The 23,008-nt window shown below is 43.2% G+C and overlaps 1 pseudogene across 1 annotated transcript in view; it reads left to right on the forward strand.

Annotated features, from left to right (window-relative positions):
- The first annotated feature begins 2,459 nt into the window (after window positions 1-2,459).
- LOC311111031 (E3 ubiquitin-protein ligase NEURL1-like) overlaps window positions 2,460-23,008 on the forward strand; it is a 56,341-nt pseudogene continuing 35,792 nt past the window's right edge. Inside the window, exons 1-3 of the transcript in view lie at window positions 2,460-2,576; window positions 12,576-12,823; window positions 13,348-13,669. The product of the transcript in view is annotated as an E3 ubiquitin-protein ligase NEURL1-like (transcript). The remainder of the gene's footprint in view (window positions 2,577-12,575; window positions 12,824-13,347; window positions 13,670-23,008) is intronic.

Consider the following 23,008-nt stretch of genomic DNA (forward strand, 5'->3'; position numbering starts at 1 on the left):
TCTCTAGGTTTCTTCCTAGGTTTTCGCCTTTCTAGGGAGTTTTTCCTAGCCACCGTGCTTCTACACCTGCATTACTAGCTGTTTGGGGTTTTAGGCTGGGTTTCTGTACAGCACTTCGAGATATTAGCTGATGTAAGAAGGGCTATATAAAATAAAATTGATTGAAAATTGATTGATTAACACAGGTGTAGGATATCTTATACATTTTGTTCTATGAGATAATATCAGTCAATTATCATGACCTTTATGGATTATGAAGCTTTTAAGTGCGTTAAGTGCTTTTGTTATTACTTAAATGCTTCAACATTCACAGAAAGCTACGTCAGTTGGTGAAGATTATCTCATAGAACAAAACGTATAAGATCTCCTAAGTCTGTTTACCACAGACCTTATTTTCGGCATTTATCAAAAAAACCTAAAAAAACTAAATTGAACCATGGCGGAGTTAGTGCCTACAAAAAGACAACATTACAATTATTCTCTATTGACAATTGACCATAAACATTAAAACCAATTGACATACATGACCAAAAGTATGTGGACACCTGCTCATCGAACATCTCATTCCAAAATCATGGGCATTAATATGGAATTGGTCCCCCCTTTGCTACTATAACAGCCTCCACTCTTCTGGGAAGGCTTTCCACTAGATGTTGGAACCCAGATGCGGGGACTTGCTTCCATTCAGCCACAAGAGCATTAGTGAGGTTGGGCACTGATGTTGGGCGATAGGCCTGGCTCGCAGTCTGCATTACAATTCAACTCAAAGGTGTTCGATGGGGTGGAGGTCAGGGCTCCTTGCAGGCCAGTCAAGTTCTTCCACACCGATCTCTACAAACCATTTCTGTATGGCCCCGTGTAGCTCAGTTGGTAGAGCATGGCGCTTGCAACGCCAGGGTTGTGGGTTCGTTTCCCACGGGGGGCCAGTATGAAAATATATGCACTCACTAACGGTAAGTCGCTCTGGATAAGAGCGTCTTCTAAATTACTAAAATGTAAAAATGTAAAATGTATGGACCTCGCTTTGTGCACGGGGGAATTGTCATGCTGAAACAGGAAAGGGCCTTCCTCAAACTGTTGCCACAAAGTTGGAAGCACAGAATTGTCTAGAATGTAATTGTATGCTGTAGTGTTAAGATTTCCTTTCACTGGAACTAAGGGGCTTTGCCCGAACCATGAAAACCAGCCCCAGACCATTATTCCTCCTCCACCAAACTTTACAGTTGGCACTATGCATTCGGGCAGGTAGCGTTCTCCTGACATCCGCCAAACCCAGATTCGTCCGTCGGACAGCCAGATGGTGAAGCGTGATTCATCACTCCAGAGAACCCGTTTCCAATGCTCCAGAGTCCAATGGCGGTGAGCTTTACACCAATCCAGCCTACGCTTGGCATTGCACATGGTGATCTTAGGCTTGTGTGCGGCTGCTCGGCCATGGAAACCTTGTGCTGACGTTGCTTCCAGAGGCAGTTTGGAACTTGGTTATGAGTGTTGCAACCGAGGACAGACAATTTTTACGTGCTACACGCTTCAGCACTCGGCGGTCCCCTTCTGTGAGCTTGTTTGGCCTACCACTTCGCGACTGAACCGTTGTTGCTCCTAGATGTTTCCACTTCACAATAACAGAATTTACAGTTGACTGGGGCAGATCTAGCAGGGAAGAAATTTGACGAACTAACTTGTTGGAAAGGTGGCATCCTATAACGGTGCCACGTTGAAAGTCACTGAGCTCTTCAGGAAGGCTATTCTACTGCCATCGTTTCTCCATGGAGATTGCATGTCTGTGTGCTCGATTTTATACACCTTTCATCAATGGGTGTGGCTGAAATAGCCAAATCCACTAATTTGAAGGAGTGTCCACATATTTTTGTACATACAGTGTACATTGCAGCTGATTTTAGCTATTAAACTTAAGTTGCGTTTACACAGGCAGCCCAATTCTGATCTGTTTTCCACTAATTGGTCTTTTGACCAATCACATCAGATCTTTTAACATCAGATCTTGTTCAGAGCTCAAAAGACCAATTAGTGAAAAATTATGTCAGAATTGTGCTGCCTGTGTAAATGTATCCTAAGGTAGCTACAAGTAAATTGTTGGACTTTCCCTGCATTTCCAAAACTGTGTACACCATTCAGATTTCCTCTCAGTGCATACTGGTTTTGGGCGCGCTATGTTTGTTTACCGAAAAATGCACTCATATAGGCTATCGTTGACTTCAAAAGGAGAAAAGTTGGAAGTCAACTTCCTTGGTGTTATCGATAGTGTTAATAGTTATTCTTGAAGCTCCACCTCCACTTCCACCTTTTATGTTAATTTCAATGTTATTCTGCGCTGCTGTGTGTTACTGCTGTGTAGCCTATCTGCCGCGGTCCAATGTGAATCGGCTTGGACAGCCACTAACTACACTGAGGGCAAACGGTGTTTGAAGAGAACGAAATCGTGATTATCTGATTATGTTATGTTGACAGCCAAGGAGCGCATGTCTCTGTGAATATTTTATCTAACAAAACCAGAGAAGAGGAACTCACCTTGTATTTAAACATGGGAGGTCAGATAACAAGAAATACATTGTACGGTAAGGATATTTGACATTTGAGGGGGAGGTAGCCTATATTCGATTATCGATTGCATATGTTTAGCAATAATAAAAACGTTGCTGATGCTGATGGGATAGGCTACAATGAAAACCTAGAGGCAAACATTGCAAAATTTGAGGATGATTATAAGTTGATTGTTAACTGGCAGTTTATCCCTTACAAAAATAAATTAGTCAGCAAGAAAATGAGTTAAAGTATTATGAATGCTCTAGCTATGACTTGTGTTCTTTTTTATGTTAGATGCATGCTAACGTTATCACACAATTATAGCAATGCAATATTCTGGTATGTGCAGCAACGTGAATGTTCAAGAATCAACTTCATATTTGCATTGTTTCAAATTGGCTGATGGTATTTATATTTCTTATTTTCTTATCTGCTACATATTTTCTTCGGATGACAACTTTTGGTTAAGTATGTCTGGGATGATTGAGCCAAATAACTGGACATTGAATATAACGGGTTATCAATGTGGAGAAATGGTGTTCCTTAATTATTATTATTATGATTTAAATCGTTTACCTTGCCTAGTATTTGTAAACAGTGTGCCTCTCATTGACTGCCCAAGTGTCCAATCAGTTGTCTGATACTCCACAAAACCATATGCATTGACATAACTAATCAAATTAATCATGTTAATTACTCTAAATGAATACATGTGTAGTCTGCAGTTCTACTCTGATCATGGCCTCATGGTGTACTAAATCGTATTTGTTTTTTTGTCCCTTCTTGTCCCTTTTTGTCCCTTGTCAGATAGATCTATATGATGAGGCTATAATAAGAGGTTCAAAACTTTTATAAACATCAAATCATATTTTATTGGTCTCATACACATATTTAGCAGATGTTATTGCGGGTGTAGCAAAATGCTTGTAAATGTCTATCGGCGCCATCTTGGTGAACATCACAAACAGCTTTCCTAGCTATGCAATCCATCTTTCCTGGCTATGCAATGATACAGAGATTACGTGTGTGCAATGTACAGTATATGGTATACTTAAGCAATAAGGCATGAGGGGGTGTGGTATATGGCCAATATACCACGGCTAAGGGCTGTTCTCATGTACGATGCAACACGGAGTTCCTGGACACAGCCCTTAGCCGTGGTATATTGGCCACATATCACAAACCCCCGAGGTGCCTTATTGCTATTATAAACTGGTTACCAACGAAATTAGAGCAGTCAAAATAAATGTTTTGTCATACCCATGGTATAAGGTCTGATATACCACGGCTGTCAGCCAATCAGCATTCAGGGCTCGAACCACCCAGTTTATACTTTACATTAGACCTCACAGGTAGGAGAGGTCTATTAGAAATGTGAAACTATAGTTGTGTCAGCCAGGGTAGTATACATACCCTAGGCTTCCCAGTGGCCTTAGGCAGCTAGATGCCCTTAGAGTCATATCTAGGACCATCTTACCCAAACCCAGTTAAACCTTGACCATCAGCACGTCAAATGTAAAACCGACATTAGATTAGTGCTTAGGGCCAACCTCCACCTGTCCCTTTCAGAGATGACACATTGTGACAACCAAGCTGCTGTAACACACTTGCCCTGTGCTCTCCAGGGCTGCTGCCGCTGAGCTTTTGTCCCACATTAGCGGGCCACTGAGCCCTGATGCTAACGTAATGTCAAGCCTGGAAAAAAGACTCCAGAACGGGGCAGCGGGGCTGCGGGCCAGGTGACACTGCCTATGGCTGTCTCTGGCTCTGTCTATCCAGTCTTCACTGTTTGGTTGCCCTGACCAATCAATGACGATTGAGCTCTAAGCAATATTCCCCTTCCTTAACCTGCATGCTGGATGCTTGTCGTGGCCTTTCTCTTTATCATGCCCAGTCTCTGCTCAATGTGAAGTTTGACATCTCTGTCCGGTTGCATTGCTCTCAAGATAAACACTACCGGTCAAAAGTTTTAGAACACCTACTCATTCCAGGGTTTTTCTTTATTTTTTACTATTTTCTACATTGTAGAATAATAGTGAAGACATCAAAACTGTGAAATAACACATATGGAATTCTGTAGTAACCAAAAAAGTGTTAAACAAATCAAAATATATTATATATTTGAGATTCTTCAAATAGCCACCCTTTGCCTTGATGACAGCTTTGCACACTCTTGGCATTCTCTACACCAGCTTCACCTGGAATGCTTTTCCAACAGTCTTGAAGGAGTTCCCACATATGCTGAGCACATGTTGGCTTCTTTTCCTTCACTCTGCAGTCCGACTCATCCCAAACCATCTTAATTTGCTGGTTGAGGTAGGGGGATTGTGGAGGCCAGGTCATCTGATGCAGCACTCCATCACTCTCCTTCTTGGAGAGCCTGGAGGTATGTTGGGTCATTGTCCTGTTGAAAAACAAATGATAGTCACACTAAGCCCAAACCAGATGGGATGGAGTATCGCTGCAGAATGCAGTGGTAGCCATGCTGGTTAAGTGTGCCTTGAATTCTAAATAAATCACAGACAGTGTAACCAGCAAAGCACTCCCACACCATAACACCTCCTCCTCCATGCTTTATGGTGGGAAATACACATGCGGATATCATCCGTTCACCCACACCACGTCTCACAAAGACACGGCGGTTGGAACCAAAAATCTCCAATTTGGACTCCAGACCAAAGGACACATTTCCATTGGTCTAATGTCCATTGCTCGTGTTTCTTGGCCCAATCAAGTCTCTTCTTCTTATTGGTGTCCTTTAGTAGTGGTTTCTTTGCAGCAATTCTATCATGAAGGCCTGATTCACACAGTCTCCTCTGAACAGTTGATGTAGAGATGTGTCTGTTACTTGAACTCTGTGAAGCATTTATTTGGGCTGCAATTTCTGAGGCTGGTAACTCTAATGAACTTATCCTCTGCAGCAGAGGTAACTCTGGGTCTTCCATTCCTGTGGCGGTCCTCATGAGAGACAGTTTCATCATAGTGCTTGATGGTTTTTGCGACTGCACTTTCAAAGTTATTGACATTTTCTCTATTGACGATTGACTGTAGTTTCTCTTTGCTTATTTGAGCAGTTCTTGCCATAATATGGACTAGGGCTATCTTCTGTATCAACTGATTGGCTCAAACGCATTAAGAAGGAAAGAAATTCCACAAATTAACTTTTAAGAAGGCACACCGGTTAATTGAAATGCATTCCAGGTGACTACCTCATGAAGCTGGTTGATAGAATGCCACAGGTGTGCAAAGCTGTCATCAAGGCAAAGGGTGGCTATTTGAAGAATCTAAAATATAAAATATATTTGATTTGTTTAACACTTTTTTGGTTACTACATGATTCCATATGTGTTATTTCATAGTTTTTTACAATGTAGAAAATAGTAAAAATAAAGAAAAACCTTTGAATGAGTAGGTGTTCTAAAACTTTTGACCAGTAGTGTACACAGAGAACCTCTGTGCCGTCGAGGAGGTAGGCACCGACCTTCTCAGACAATACAATGTAATGCTTAATTTAAATAAGCATAAAGAATTCAAATCTATCAATGTGGCAGCAGTAAGCACAATGCATTTGGCATTTGTGAGGTCTTTTGTAAACACATTTTGGACCTTGAGTCAACCAAAAGTGTTTGTTTTGTATGTTCTGGCATGTCATACATTATCATTTGTTAGGCCAGTGGTTGAATACAATACACCCTTTTATGTTGCCATCAAACATAATGTGACATGATAAAAAAAATATGGTTACTTGATTTATTATGACTTTATTTAGGACCATTGTTGTACATAAAGAACCATTCATCATTTTTCTGTAGCCCAGGCACAGACATGTGAATACCTCAAGTCAGTAGTGTATACTCTAACAAATAAGATGTACTTTTCCTATGCCAGATTAGCCTGAACAATTCATTGGAGTTCTCTTGGCAGCCATAATCTAAAAGAGTTTCAACAATGGAGAAAATAACTCTGTAGAAACACATGACAAATTCTGTGCTGCATTATTTTTGGTTAATTTCCTGGTCAAATGTCTTATTCAAATGAGGCTATTATGTACATCCATGGATAGATACGAGTTTAACCTATGCATAATATTCCTGTCTTGAAATTGAAGTGACTGCATTCGCAGAAGCCCCATGATGCTCTGTTGCCAATGTAAGCTGCCTAATTGAAATGTCTCCTGGGTACACTGAAAAGCTCTTGACCCCTAGAGGTCATGAGCAATAATAAGAGATTAGGCTAGGGATACTCTCTCTCTCTCACACTCACTCACACACACACGCACCCCTCTTAATTAGGCAAACGTGCTCCTCTAGTTTTAGATCCTTAGACCTTTTGCTTTTTAGTGCAGTGACCTGGTGACAGGCCAGTGTTGACCTGCTCCCAAACCTCTACTGGTTTATACTGTACTGTAGGTTTGTGAAGGACAGGTATTTGTGATATTACCTATTATCTTAATATTATTATATATTATAAAATATTATTTGTGAATGTTAATTTGACAATCAGCTAAGTGCAAGTCATAAAATAACATTAGGTTATTCCCACACAATTGTCTGTTGAATAAGTCATTATTTGTGATGATCTCACCAGAAATATCTCCATGACAACTCAATGTCCTTGGCATTGTTGTATTGCTTTGAAGGGAGATGTGAAAATGTAAATGAGGAAAAGGAGATTAGGATAACCAAGGGGAGTAGCCTAACTGTTGATTTAGCGCTTACAGTGGCACAAACCACGCCTTATCAGTCTACAAAAAGGCAGATGTGAGAAAAGTAGATTTGGAGTCAATTAGAGCTGCATTGAAGGATGTATGTGTAGGAGCTGTTTATTACCCATTATGCATTCTTTGGTATTTACTACAAGTCAGATACATCCTAAAGTAGCTTTGTAGTCGTTTTTTCCGTGTTATGCTATTCTTTGACCCTCTGTAACTTTCTCACTCATTATTATTCACGATTATTTCAGAATGATCCGTAATCATGGTAGCATCCACATGAATGTAGAAGTGTTTAGAAACATATTATATTCTTATTTGCAATAAAAGTGACTCCAAAATGACACAATACATTATTTACCATTCATTTCTGTTGGGCACATAATTATCTGAAACACAACCAAAACTAACTGCAAATGCATCCAACATGTTTGTAGAGTCACACGCTTGCTGTAGTCATTGCATGCTAGGAATATGGGACCAAATACTGCATTTCTGACTACTTTATTTATAAGAATCTTTAGGGGTGTCAATAATTTTGACCCCTACCTTTTTGAGATAAATTATTACTTGATAAACAAAATATCTTTCTCTGAGCAATTGTATTAGTATAAACTATAATTTCCCCCCAAAAATGTAGCATACGATATAGCTCATTATTTGAATTATTTATTTTAGACAGTCATTATTGCTCATCTTTATCAAGCGTGTCAATAATTGTGGACCCCACTGTATATATTGTTGATATATTCAAGATATATTCAAGACTCAAGATGAAACCAGGGCTATATCTTTAACCAAAGCCTAAAGGAGTGTGTGTGTTTGTGTGTGTGTGTGTGTGTGTGACTGTTTCTGTGTCTGTGTCTGTGTCTGTGTCTGTGTCTGTGTCTGTGTCTGTGTGTCCACAGGCGTGGAAGGAAGCTAAAGTAATTTCACTGCCTAAAAATAGTAAAGCACCCTTTGCTGTCTCCAACAGCCGCCAATCAGTTTGCTGCCTGTTCTTAGTAAACTGATGGAGAGAATTGTGTTTGACCAAATACAATGCTATTTTTCAGAGAACAAGTTAACTACTGACTTTCAGCATGCATATAGAGAAGGGCACTCAACGTGTACTGCACTGACTCAGATGACTGATGATTGGTTAGCATAAATGGATAATAAGATGATAGTTGGAGCTGTATTGTTAGATTTCAGTGCAGCCTTTGATGTTATTGATCATAAACTGTTATTGAAAAAAACTCACTTGTTATGGATTTAAATCACCTGCCATCACATGGTTGGAGAGTTATCTATTCAATAGATCCCAGAGAGTGTTCTTCAATGGAAGCTTCTCTAATATCAGATATGTACAGTGCGGTGTCCCTCAGGGCAGTTAGCTTGGGCTGTTACTCTTCTCTATTTTTTACAAATTATTTGCCACTGGTGTTACACGATGCTAGAATGACTATGTATGCGGATGATTCCACACTCTACATGTCAGCACCAAAAGCCAGTGAGCTCACTGAAATTCTAAATAAGGAGTTACAGTCAGTATCAGAATGGGTGATTAATAATAAACTGGTCTTAAATACAATGCCTTCAGAAAGTATTCACACCCCTTGACTTTTTCCACATTTTGTTGTGTTACAGCCTGGATTTAAAATGGATTAAATGTAGATGTTTTGTCACTGGCCTACACACAATACTACAACTAAAAGCATTGTATTTGTTTCAAAACATTCCCTAAGATCTAAATCTCAACGGTTGCTGTTCTGATGTCCAGCAGCTCTTTTCAGGCATAGGAAATAATGGCAGAAACATTGTGTTCAAAAATTTTATAAACACAAAATAGCAGAATTGGTCAGGAGCCCGTAAAATGGCTGCTGTCCATTGCAGTGTCAATCTCCATGCAGCACTGGTCTCTCTGCTACAGCACCGCAACCGGTACCTATGCACCAAGTCTACCTATGCACCTTATTTACATAAGTATACAGACCTTTTGCTATGAGACTTGAAATTGAGCTCAGGTGCATCCTGTTTCCATTGATCATCCTTGATACAACATGATTGGAGTCCACCTGTGATAAATTGTTGCAGTTGATTGGACATGACTTGGAAAGGTACCTGTCTATATAAGATCCCACAGTTGACATTGCATGTCAGCGCAAAAACCATGAGGTCGAAGGAATTGTCCGTAGAGCTCAGAGACAGGATTGTGTCGCAAGGGTAGCAAAACATTTCTGCAGCATTGAAGGTCCCCAAGAACATAGTGGCCGCCATCATTCTTAAATGGAAGAAGTTTGGAACCACCAAGACTCTTCCTAGAGCTGGTCGCCCTGCCAAACTGAGCGATCGGGGGAGAAGGGCCTTGGTCAGGGAGGTGACCAAGAACCCGATGGTCACTCTGACAGAGCTCTAGAATTCCTCTGTGGAGATTGGAGAACCTTCCAGAAGGACAACCATTTCTGCAGCACTCCACCATTCAGGCCTTTATGGTAGAGAGACCAGACGGAAGATACACCTCAGTAAAAGGTACATGACGGCCCACATGGAGTTTGCCAAAAGGCACCTAAAGACTCTCAGACCATGAGAAACAAGATTCTCTGGTCTGATGAAACCAAGATTGAACTCTTTGGCCTGAATGCCAAGCGTCACGCCTGGAGGAAACCTGCCACCATCCCTACGGTGAAGCATGGTGGTGGCAGCATCATGCTGTGGGGATGTTTTTCAGTGGTAGGGACTGGGAGACTAGTCAGGATCGAGGCAAAGATGAACAGAGCAATGTACAGAGAGCTCCTTAATGAAAACCTGCTCCAGAGCGCTCAGGACCTCAGTCTGGGGCGAAGGTTCACCTTCCAACAGGACTATGACCCTAAGCACACAGCCAAGACAATGCAGGAGTGGCTTCGGGACAAGTCTCTGAATGTCCTTGAGTGGCCCAGCCAGAGCCCGGACTTGAACCCGATCGAATATCTCTGGAGAGACCTGAAAATAGCTTTGCAGCAACGCTCCCCATCCAACCTGAGAGAGCTTGAGAGCTTGTAGCGTCATACCCAAGAAGACTCAAGGCTGTAATCGCTGCCAAAGGTGCTTCAACAAATACTGAGTAAAGGGTCTGAATACTTATGTAAATGTGATATTTCCGTTTTTTCTGTTTTATACATTTGCAAACATTTCTAAAAACCTGTTTTTTCTTTGTCATTATGGGGTGTTGTGTGTAGATTGATGAGAAAAAAATACAATTTAATAAATGTTAGAATAAGGGTATAACCTAACAAAATGTGGAAAAAGTCAAAGGGTCTGAATACTTTCCAAAGGAACTGTATTTGGTTAACTATTTAACTATCTGTATTTACCCTTTTTTGCACTATTTGTTTTTGACTCATCACATATACGCTGCTGCTACTGTTTATTATCTGTCACTTTATTCCTAGTTATATGTAAATATCTACCTCTTACCTTGTACCCCTGCACATCGACTCGGTACTGGTACCCTGTGTATATAGCAAAGTTATCGTTACTCACTCTGTATTTATTATTAATTTTATTATTACGTGTTTTACTTTTCTATTATTTCTCTATTTTCTTTCTCTCTGCATTGTTGGGAAGGGCCTGTAAGTAAGCATTTCACTGTTGTTTACGAAGCATGTGACAAATACAATTTGATTTGTGTTGTGCATAAAGGGTGTGACCATTGAGCAAGCTGAGGAAGCTAAACTCCTAGGTATAACATTGGATGGTCAATTATCATGGTCAAGTCCTATTGATAAAGTTGTTGTGAATATGGGGATGGGGTATATCTGTAAAAGATCTTCTGCATTTTTGACACAAATCAACTGTACTAGTTGTTCAGGCTCTGGTCTTGTCCCATCTTGATTACTGTCTGGTAATATGGTCAAGTGTAGCAAAGAAAGATCTAAAAAAGCTGCAGCTGGCTCAAAACAGAGCTGCACGTCTTGCCCTTAACTGCACATACAGAACTAACATCAACAACATGCATGCCAGTCTTTCCTAGTTGACGAGAGATTAACTCCTTCTCTTCTAGTTTTTATTAGAAATATTACTGTGATCAATTCCAGATTGTCTGCATAATTAAATAACATACAGCTCAGAAACCCATACATACCCAACAACACATGCCACCAGGGGTCTTTTCACAGTCCCCTAGTCCAAAATGAATTAACGGCAACGCACAGTATTATACAGAGCCATGATTGCATGGAACTCCCTTCCATCTCCAATGACCCAAGCAAACAGCAACATTACCATTTCAAAAATTGATAAAACAACATCTCATTGCACAATAGAGACTGTGAAATGACACACAAACACACGCATATCATTGTATTTTAAATTTGTGAAACTGTTCTTGTCTATCAGTGTTTTGCTTTGTTACTTGTCGTGTTTATGCTTTTGTGTGGACCCCAGGAAGAATAGCTGCCGCTTCGGCAAAAGCTAATGGGGATCTGAATAAACCATTGGCAAAATGTGGAATAACAAAAAATGAATGGTATGACAGGAGATTACCAATGACTGATATTACCTCATTTTGTATGAGGTTTTCGCAGCTGCACAATTCTCTCTGGTTACCAAGCAGCTCTTATCCTTATATATTCTCATCCAAGGAGAAAATCGAGATTACTAACAGACCTATATTTAATTTTGTTTGTACTCGTTGTTGGATTTCTGAAAATAAAGTTTGAGTTAAATGGTTCTTAAAGGAACATACAGGTAATAATGGAAACGAGGGATACAGGTGTGGTTCCTGAGTTAATTAAGCAATTAACATCCCATCATGCTTAGGGTAATGTATAAAAATGCTGGCCAGCCATTTTGGCCATTATTTTGGCTACTATGGCTATGACCCCATAGGAGGACAATGCCCCCATCCACAGGGCACGAGTGGTCAACAAATGGCTTGATGAGCATGAAAATGATGTAAACCATATGCCATGGCTGTTTTCAACAAAACACCAAATTATGGAATTTCTTGTTCCAGACACTTGTAGAATCTTTGCCAAGGTGCATTGAAGCTGTTCTGGCTCGTGGTGGCCCAAAGCCATATTAAGATACTTTATGTTGGTGTTTCCTTTATTTTTGGCAGTTACCTATACACCCAGTCATCATCACAACATTGAAGAAAGGCAGTTTTTATTGATTGTATGCTGTTAATGCATTTTTATATTGACATTGTGCATATTTAAACAGTGGATGCCATAGAGTACAACTGCAAATGTTGTGGTTCCTATGATATGCATTTTAGTAATACTTTTCTGATCTCTCAAGTAATGTTCTTTGTAGATCCGTATATCTAACTCCCCCTATGCTTCCTCCTTTTCAGATTCTCTGGGTGGCCCCTTCCCCACCACATCCCACCGCTACCACCATAAGCCCACCAAGCAATGTCTGCCCATCCTGCAGTGTGGGGGCAGCCTGTCCTCCTTTCCCCTGCTCTTCCACCCCAGTGCCAAGGGCTCCCAGATCGTCATGGACGTGGCCCAGAGGACCGTCAAGAGGCAGGCCAGCTTCTGCAACGCCATCACCTTCAGCAACCGGTCCATCGCCCTGTACGAGCAGGTCCGCCTCAAGGTATGGATAGACTGGGCAGTGGACCATGGTTATCAGCACACTTTCTTTCCTCCCTTTCTTTTAGCCTGTTTTCCATAATTATTTTGTCTGTCTCTCTCACTCACTGTGCATTTTACCTTCATTATTCCCCTGATTCTGTGTGGGCCAAAAGAGCTTAGCCAAAGTTTCCACTTCACCTATCAGACCATCTATGTCTCAAGTGAAAGAGCAGGGGAAGCATTGCCATGTGAGCCATTGGCCTACTGTTATCTTGAATGGTGAAAGAAGTGTAAATAGAGGTTTTAAATGAGATCCGACAAGAATATCCATTCTGATGATAAACAGACATACAGTATATGTTTATTTGTGTTGTTGTTGTTTACCATTTGGTTTGTCAAAGTTTTAACAAATGGCCAACCATAATGTCTATTGGTCAATTTTAGGTTAACACGACTAATGGAATGGACTTTAGGTCATTCACCAGCTTAACTCCCTTCATCAAAATGTAAATGGTATATGTGAAACCATTATCTGTTCCCCTCCAGATCACTAAGAAGCAGTGCTGCTGGAGCGGAGCCCTGCGTCTGGGCTTCACCTCCAAGGACCCGTCCCGCATCAACCCAGACAACCTGCCCAAGTACGCCTGCCCAGACCTGGTCTCCCAGAACGGCTTCTGGGCCAAGGCCCTGCCCGAGGAGCTGTCCAATGAGGGCAATGTCATCTCCTTCTGGGTGGACAAGAAGGGTCGGGTGTTTTACCGCACCAATGGTTCCAGCCCCATGCTGTTCTTCAGCGGGGTCCATGCCTCCGAGCCACTCTGGGCTCTCATAGACGTCTACGGCCTGACACGAGGTGTCCAGTTACTGGGTGAGTTTCACAGGGAGAAGGGAAAGTGTTATGGCGGCTTATGATGTTCCTTGCCCTATATTGTTCTGTCTGATTTGAGAGAAATGTACAATTCCAATTCATTTTTATAAATTTCCCAAATTGACTAATGACAGCAAGTGGTGGTTGAATGTTTAAAATTGTACTGTATGTGCCGGTTGTGTTTGAGTGAGGTTGGTTGTTTAGTGATGTTACTTTTGTACTACTGCTCTACCTTTCCCACACACCATCATACCAAAACAGTCCAATGGAAAAAAGATGGAGTGAGATTAGAAAGGTTGCGTAGTTACACTGTTAGCATAAAGGAAATGCCACCACAGTGGAATTTGAGAACCTCTGGAAAACAAAGCATCTATTCTGAAATGCCCTGTTTGATGGGTTTACCCCTAACACTTGAAACTAATTCAGAAAAAGTTTCCCATCCAGCAGAAGTTGAAGGGCATTTTTGTAATATAGTGATGTGTAGGTGAAGTTTTTACCAGTATCTAAAGTTTTACCCAGTTTGAGAGCTGATCAGCTGATTAAAATTGATAGGAGTGCAGTCAGATTTTTGGAACTGAAAATAGCTACAGTGCTGTGAAAAAGGACACTGACATGCAATCTCCATGGCATCTATGCAATCTCCATAGACAAACATTGGCAGTAAAATGAGATGAGCCTGAGGGGTCTTCTAGACCAACATTGCTGCCCCTGCCATTTAAGTAAGATCTGTTACATCACTAGGCTCTCTTCCTACACAGATATCTATACAGAAAGGCTTGGTTATTGTACTGTTATAAACTGGTGATGTTAATGACGCACTTTGCTAAGGCTCATCCAAAACCCTGAGAAAATGTTTTCTCTAATACAGTAGAGCACACCAGCATGGGCATTTTTGAATTGTTCAGTATATACAGAATTTCATCACGGTTGAGTGCCATCTCTATTCAGTACGCTCCTGCATGCAATCGTATACATAACCACTGTACTTTTAGAGCAGAAATAGAGGGTATAAGGAGTATATTCTGGCAAAACATTCAAATAAGTTGGTGGAGTTGTTTTTACTAGTTATCAGCTATGTTGCAATGAGTCCCGTTGCAGTGAATATGCTGTGTAACTTTCCCCTTTTGGAGATAAATTAAATTAGCTTTATTTCAAATTTGTTTTGTTTTCAAGAGTAATGATCAAAGCATGTTTAAAAGAGTTCACTCCTTTTATTTCACAAGGTCGAGCTAACCTTTTTATCTGTAGTTCCTATATGAAGAGCCTGTTACGGGAACTGAAACCTAAGTCTCACCCTGATGAGATGAATCAAAGAGTTCTTGTCAGAAAAAGATAAAAGCACCCCTAAAGATAATGATTCAAGTTATAATACACTATATATACAAAAGTATGTGGACACCCCTTCAAATTAGTGGATTCAGCAATTTCAGCCACATCCGTTGCTGACAGGTGTATAAAATCGAGCACACAGTCATGCAATCTCCATAGACAAATATTGGCAGTAGAATGGCCTTACCGAAGAGCTCAGTGACTTTCAGCGTGGCACTGTCATAGGATACCACCTTTCCAACAAGTCAGTATTAATGTCCATGATGTTGGAATGAGATGTTCGACGAGCAGGTCTCCACATACCTTTGGTCATGTAGTGTATTTGCCCCCTTTCTGATTTTCTCTGTTTTTGCATATTATTGATACTGAATTTGATCAGATCTTCAACCAAAACCTTATATTAGATAAAGGGAACCTGAGTTTACAAATAACAAAATAAATTATACTTATTTTTTTTATTTAGTTAACAAATTTATGCAACACCCAATTCCCTGTGTGAAAAAGTAATTGCCTCCTTACACTCAATAACTGGTTGTGCCACCTTTAGCTGCAATGACTGCAACCAAATGCTTCCTGTAGTTGTTGATCAGTCGCTCACATCGCTGTGGAGGAATTTTGGCCCACTCTTGCATACAGAACTGCTTTGTGGGTTTTCAAGCATGAAAAGTTATACTTTCATCCAAAAAATTATACTTTTGACTCATCTGTTCATAGAACGTTCTTCCAAGAGTCTTGATGATCATCCAGGTGCTTTTTGGCAAACTTCAGTCAACTTTTTGAACGACATGGGTCCCCATTATGCCTGGCGAAAACCAAACACTGCATTCCACAGTAAGAACCTCATACCAACAGTGAAGCATGGTGGTGGTAGTGTGATGGTTTGGGGATGCTTTGCTGCCTCATGACCTGGACGACTTGCCTTAATAGAAGGAACCATGAATTCTCCTCTGTATCAGAGAATTCTACAGGAGAATGTCAGGCCATCCGTCTGTGAGCTGAAGCTGAAGCGCAGCTGGGTCATGCGGCAAACACAATCAAGTCTACAGGAAAATTGTTAAAAAGCAACACATTCTAAGTTTTGGAATGGTTAAAGTCCAGACCTAATCCCAATTTAAATATTGTGGTAGGACTTGAAACGAGCAATTCATGCTTGAAAACCCACAAATGTTGCTGAGTTAAAACAGTTCTGAATGTAAGACTGGGTCGAAATTCCTTCACAGCGATGTGAGAGACTGATCAACAACTACAGGAAGCATTTGGTTGCAGTCATTGCAGCTAAAGGTGGCACAACCAGTTATTGAGTGTAAGGGGGCAATTACTTTTTTCACACAGGGGAGTTGGGTGTTGCAGAACTTTGTTAATTAAATAAAATATGTTTTTTTGGTTGTTGTTATTTGTAAGCTCAGGTTCCCTTTATCTAATATTAGGTTTGGTTGAAAATCTGATAACATTCAGTATCAAAAATATGCAAAAATAGAGAAAATCAGAAAGGGGGAAAATACTTTTTCACGGCACTGTATATTACTGTAAAATTGTGGTAGAATCCCTTCCTAAATTTTGCTTAATCCTAAATTGCTCTTGTAAGAGTACAATTTTGTTTACCAAACGTAATCTTCACCCCTCATGGAAAAAACTTTCAAGCATCCCAATACTTCAATCAACATGGACTCATTTCCAATAATGATCCTCCCTCTCTCTAAGGAATGGAGGCTGTCATCACCATTAATAAAAATAGAAGAGGCTCCCATATATTATAGATAATACCATTTCAACTCATTTCTAGCAGTGCTAGTTGACAGCAAGCAGTGTGCTATCTCCTGTTGGGCTGTTTGGTATCCAGCGCTAGAGTGCGACTATATGGAGTTCAGTGGGCTCGCGACGAGCTGTGATGACACACGGCGCATAGCTCTTGTTCATCGACAGACATTAAGGAGAGATGATGTCAGGAAAATGGCGTGACTGAAGACATTTTCCCAGACAGGAGAACAAATACAATGTTCTCACTGGGACTAAGAAAGAGTATGTTGTGTTAGCATTGTGGAAATCACATCTTTAGCGTTGGATCTCCACTGGGCTTTGTGATTTTACCTAAACATAATCATATGTAATCAGGATTCTTAACAGTGATCTACAAACATTTCAAATATATCATTTTGAATGTCCAAGTAGATTCTGCCTCTACTGTAGGTTTTCAGAACAGCAGCTCTCCATATTACTGTTACCTATGAGAGACTCAAACCTTGTTGCTCTCATACATGTCTACACTGACCTACAGGAACAGCAGAGCAGCCTTAGCACTCAGTCAGCTGAAGGGTACTTCACTATCAGGCTTCTTCTATAGCCTAAGAACGTCACCAGTCAAGAGCATGGTATATCTCAAAGCCCTAGTATTGCCCCGGCAGTTGGCCGCAGTTCAAGCAGCACTTAGTCCCTGAAATATGGGGCGGCCACATCAAAGCCTGCCCCGGTGAACTGGCACATGTGCTCAGTTTCCTAACGGGGGACATTTTGATTCTTAATGATGCTTACACTAGGAGCTGACATTAACGCTAAGCCAGCTGATAAAGGCGGACAAATTTCACCTGTTCTGCGTGAAGCTATTTATCATACAATCTGTCGGGAGGTTGGTCCTGTAGACTAGCTCCAGCTGTTTTCTACAGGGACCAAATGGTGCAAGTTCAGTGAACAAACAATGCTTTGGAGTAAGTGATTTTGGTTGTTCCAGTAAACACGTTGAACAAATGGAAAATGTGGTAAATGAATGAGGACCATTTTCACATTGATCTCAAACGTTATAGTCTATGGTGACTTACAGTAAGTGATATATATCAGGAAATGTAAAAGATATGAGTAGCCTATAATTTGATCTAATGTGACCAGTTCCATCTACTAAATCTTGAGCAGCTTCACCACCGAGCCCTGACTCTCTTCCATCTGCGTGACAATATATTGTGACTAGTCCTCAAATGAACTTCAATCCAACTTTCACTCTGTGTTCCAGTCAGAGATGCATGCTCAGTCTCAGTGCATAAATGTAGCTACCCGTTTCTTCTCAGGTGCCTTGCCTTTCACGTTTGATGGATTGATTTTAAAAGTGTCCCTGATCACGTTGGGCCAGATCAGTGTAACTGTAGCAGTTCCTCAGTACCAGCCCCAAGGAGACTGCTCTGTGCTATAAATTCATTTCCCCTCGTATTTGTTGTGAGGCGAGACTTGGTGATGTGAGTAATACATAGTGGGTAGTGGCACAATGCTATATTCTATTAAGATACTGTAGATCATGTGTGTAAATAAAAGCAGTACAGCAGAGAAGGAGTGGAATGTACTCGAGTTTATAAAGTCACTGCCTGTTCAATTCAGTTGAATTCCACATCATATGCAGACACCATTGCCCCTAGGGTCATGTAGTGATCTGTGACTTTGCTTTAACATGTCACATAGAGATACATTAAACAAATTTCAACTATAAATAAAATCAAGCTTTTTTTGTACAGCACATTTCAGACATGTATTGCAACTCAATGTGCTTCACAGGAAAAAAACAAATGTATTGGTCACATACTGTGATGAGGTGATTTGGAAAGTGTCAGGCACAGGAGGGTAAATCACAGAATAACAGGATATATTCTGAAACACAGAGTTACGCAGTAATGCGTCGAAACACTCCAGTGCGCAAAACAGGCGCACTGGAAAATACAATATCCCGGCAATACAAAATGCATGGAGCTCCACCAAGCTTCTCTATCCTCCACAATAAACAATCACACACAAAGACAAGGGGGCAGAGGGAACACTTAAACAGGTACTGATGAGGGGATATGAACCAGGTGTGTGTAATAAACAAGACAAAACAAATGGAATGATGAGATGAGGAGCGGCAGTGGCTAGAAGGCCAGTGACGATGAACGCCGAAGCCTGCCCGAACAAGGAGAGGTGGCAGCTTCAGAGGAAGTCGTGACAGTACCCACCACTTGACGTGCAGCTCCAGCAGCGCGCCGACACCGGCCTCGGGGACGGCCAGGAGGACGCGGAGCAGGGCGAGCCGGATGGCGACGGTGGAAATCCCGCAATAGGGAGGGATCGAAGATATCCCTCACCGGAACCCAACAACGCTCCTCCAGACCGTACCCCTCCCACTCCACGAGGTACTGAAGGCTCCCCACCCAACGCCTCAAATCCAGGATGGAACGGACGGAGTACGCCGGGGCCCCCTCAATGTCCAGAGGGGGCGGAGGAACCTCCCGCACCTCAGACTCCTGGAGCGGACCAGCCACCACCGGCCTGAGGAGAGACACATGGAACGAGGGGTTAATACGGTCATCTGAAGGGAGTAATAACCTATATGTAACCTCGTTCATCCTCCTCAGGACTTTGAACGGCCCCACAAACTGCGGGGCTCAGCTTCCGGAAAGGGCGATAGGTTAGTGGAGGAGTGGCAGAGAGAGTTCTGGGCACATTCTGGCCATGGTAAGAACACTGACCACTCCCCCAGCCGGTCCTGGCAGTAGGACCGCAGGAACCTACCCACATCCTGATTCACCTGTTCCACCTACCTATTACTCTCGGGGTGAAACCCAGAGGTCAGGCTGACCGAGACCCCCAGACGTTCCATGAACGCCTTCCAGACCCTGGATGTTAACTGGGGACCCCGGTCAGACACTATGTCCTCTGGCACCCCGTAGTGCCGGAAGACGTGAGTAAACAGGGCCTCCGAAGTCTGCAGGGCCGTGGGGAGACTGGGCAGATGAAGGAGGCGGCAGGCTTTTGAAAAGCGGTCCACAACAACCAGGATGGTGGTGTTACACTGAGAGAGGGGAAGATCAGTGAGAAAGTCAATACACAGGTGGGACCATGGCCGTTGTGGAACTGGTAAGGGCTGTAACTTACCCGCTGGGAGGTGCCTAGGTTCCTTACTGGGCGCACACCGAGTAGGAGGAGACACCCTCACGTCCTTAACCAAGGTAGGCCACCAGTACTTTCCGGTCAGGCAGCGCACTGTACCACCGATACCTGGGTGACCAGAGGAGGGGGACATGTGTGCCCAATAGATCAGACGGTCACGGACAAGAGACGGCATGTACTGCAGCCCAACTGGACACTGAGGTGGAGATGGCTCTGTGCGTAAAGCCCGCTCTATGTCCGCGTCCATCGCCCACACTACCGGCACCACAATGCAGGAGGCCGGGAGTATGGGGGTGTTGTCTATGGGCCTCGCCTCTGTGTCGTACAGCCGTGACAGTGCGTCTGCCTTCACGTTCTTCGTACCCGGGATGTAAGATAGTGTAAAATCAAACCGGGTGAAGAATAGGGCCCACCTGGCCTGGCGAGGGTTCAGCCTCCTCGCTGCCCGGATATACTCCAGGTTACGGGGGTCTGTCCAGATGAGGAAAGGGTGTTTCGCCAGTGCCTCCACATGGTCAGGGCTCGGACAACAGCCAACAGCTCCCAATCACCAACGTCGTAGTTCTGTTCCGCCGGGCTGAGCTTCTTGGAGAAGAAGGCACAGGGGCGGAGCTTGGTTGGCGTGCCCGAGCGTTGAGATAGGACAGCGCCTATCCCTACCTCGGACGCATCCACCTCCACTACGAATGGTAGTGATGGATCAGGATGGGCCAGTACCAGGGCAGAGGTGAACAGAACCCTCAGGTTACTGAAGGCCCTGTCAACCTCAGCAGACCAGCGGAGCCAGGACGGCCCACCCTTCAACAGAGATGTGATGGGAGCTGCGACGTTGCCAAAAAACCGATAAACCTCCAATAGTAGTTGGCAAAGCCAATAAAGCGCTGCACCTTCTTGACCGTGGTTGGAGTCGGCCAATTACGCACGGCTGAAATGCGATCTCCCTCCATCTCCACACGTGAGGTGGTAATGCGGTATCCGAGGAAGGAGATGGACTGTTGGAAAAACAGACACTTTTCTGCCCTGGCATAAAGGTAATGTTCCAACAGTTGGACCAGCACTTTGCGAACCAGGGACATATGCTCGGTGCGCGTAGCGGAATACACCAGAATGTCATCAATGTAGACCACTACACCACAACCAAGCATGTCCCGAAACCCCTTGTTCACAAAGGACTGGAAGACGGATGGAACATTCATCAAACTGTACGGCATCACCAGGTATTCATAATGCCCCATGGTTGTGCTGAATGCTGTCTTCTACTCGTCCCCTTCTCGGACACGCACCAGGTTGTACGCACTCCGGAGATCTAATTTTGTGAAGAAGCACGCCCCATGCATTGACTCGATCACAGATGGAATGAGGGGTAGAGGATAACTATAACGTATTGTCCCCTTGTTCAGTGCTCGGTAATCAATGCAAGGGCGAAGTGGAGGGACGTATGAACCCCTGGCGCAGGGACTCGGAGACGTTTGTCTCCATCGCCTCCGTTTCAACCTGCAACAGTGGATACACATGACTCCTGGGAGGCACAGCGTCTACCCAGAGGTTTATCGCGCAATCCCCCGCCCGATGAGGTGGTAATTTGGTCACCTGCGTTTTGGAAAAAACGTGTGCGCCAAATCGAGGTATTCAGGGGGAATGTGCACAGTGGAGGTAGTGTCTGGACTTTCCACCGTGGTTGCACCAACAGAAACACCTAGCCACCTACCCTGACACTCTCGCGACCACCCCGTGAGAACCCTCTGCGGCCATGAAAAGGTGGGGTTGTGTAGTGCTAAACAGGGAAGACCTAACACAACAGGGAAATCAGGAGACTCAATAATAATAAAGGTGACTTGCTCTCTATGGGTCTTGTGCGTAACCATAGTGACTGGTGCTGTAACTTCCCTAACGAACCCGGACCCTAATGGTCGACTGTCAAGTGCTCTGATGGGGAGTGGAATGGATAGGGGAGCCAATGTAATGCCTAGACTATGTGCCAATGACCTGTCCATAAAGTTCCCAGCGCTTTACACTGGGGAACTACTGTGTAATCAGGAAAGTGGATGTGTAGGGTGCAGTGCGCAGCAGAGGGATCTGAACGAGTGTGGGTGTTCGATACCTGGGGTGACGCGAGTATGTCCTGCCTGCCACCTCCAAACCCAAAAGAACGCAGACAACAGAGTGACACTGGCGCTGTCATCCTCCGCTCTCCCAGATCGCTGCTCCACCCAGCTTCATCATCTCATGATCCGGGTTGGGGAGGGGGTGGAATGGGCAGGCCCCTTCCAGGACGCCCTCTAGAAGCCAGCAGGTTGTCCAACCGGATGGCCATGTCCACCAGTTGATTGAAGGACAACGTGGTGTCCTTTTTGGCCTTCCTGTGACATCGGGTGCTGTAGGTGTCCTGGAGGGCAGGCAGTGTGCTCCCGGTGATGCGTTGGGCAGACCGCACCACCTTCTGGAGAGCCCTGCGGTTGCGCGCGGTCCATTTGCCGTACCAGGCGGTGATACAGCCCGACAGGATGCTCTCAATTGTGCATCTGTAAAAGGTTGAGGGTTTTAGGTGACAGGCCAAATTTCCTCAGCCTCCTGAGGTTGAAGAGACGCTGTTGCACCTTCTTCACCACTCTGCCTGTGTGGGTGGACCATTTCAGTTTGTCATTGATATGTACGCCAAATAACTTAACTTTCCACCTTCTCCACTGCTGTCCCGTCGATGTGGATAGGGGGGTACTCCCTCTGCTGTTTCCTGAATTCCACGATCATCGACTACACAACAAACATAAGAGGATAAAAAAAACAAAAGAATAACAATAAAAACTGAAAGACTAAAAAGCACCCTAAGGAAAAGAAAAGCTAAAAAGGTGTGTTTTAAGATCTCTTTTAAATATGGCCATAGTTTCGGCCGCCCTCAGGTTCTCTGGCAGGCTATTCCAGAGTCTGGGGGCATAATAAATAAAGGCTGCCTCTCCATGCCTCTTGGTCCTAGGCTTTGGGATAGTTAAAAGGCCAGTGCCAGAGGACCTGAGGAACCTACTGGGTACATAACTTAAAAGTATGTCTGACATGTATTGGGGTGCACAATCGTGGATTGATTTAAAAACCAATAGAAGAATTGTAAAAAAA

The sequence above is a fragment of the Coregonus lavaretus genome, assembly GCF_964263955.1.
Source record: "Coregonus lavaretus genome assembly, chromosome: 36".
Lineage (NCBI taxonomy): Eukaryota > Metazoa > Chordata > Actinopteri > Salmoniformes > Salmonidae > Coregonus > Coregonus lavaretus.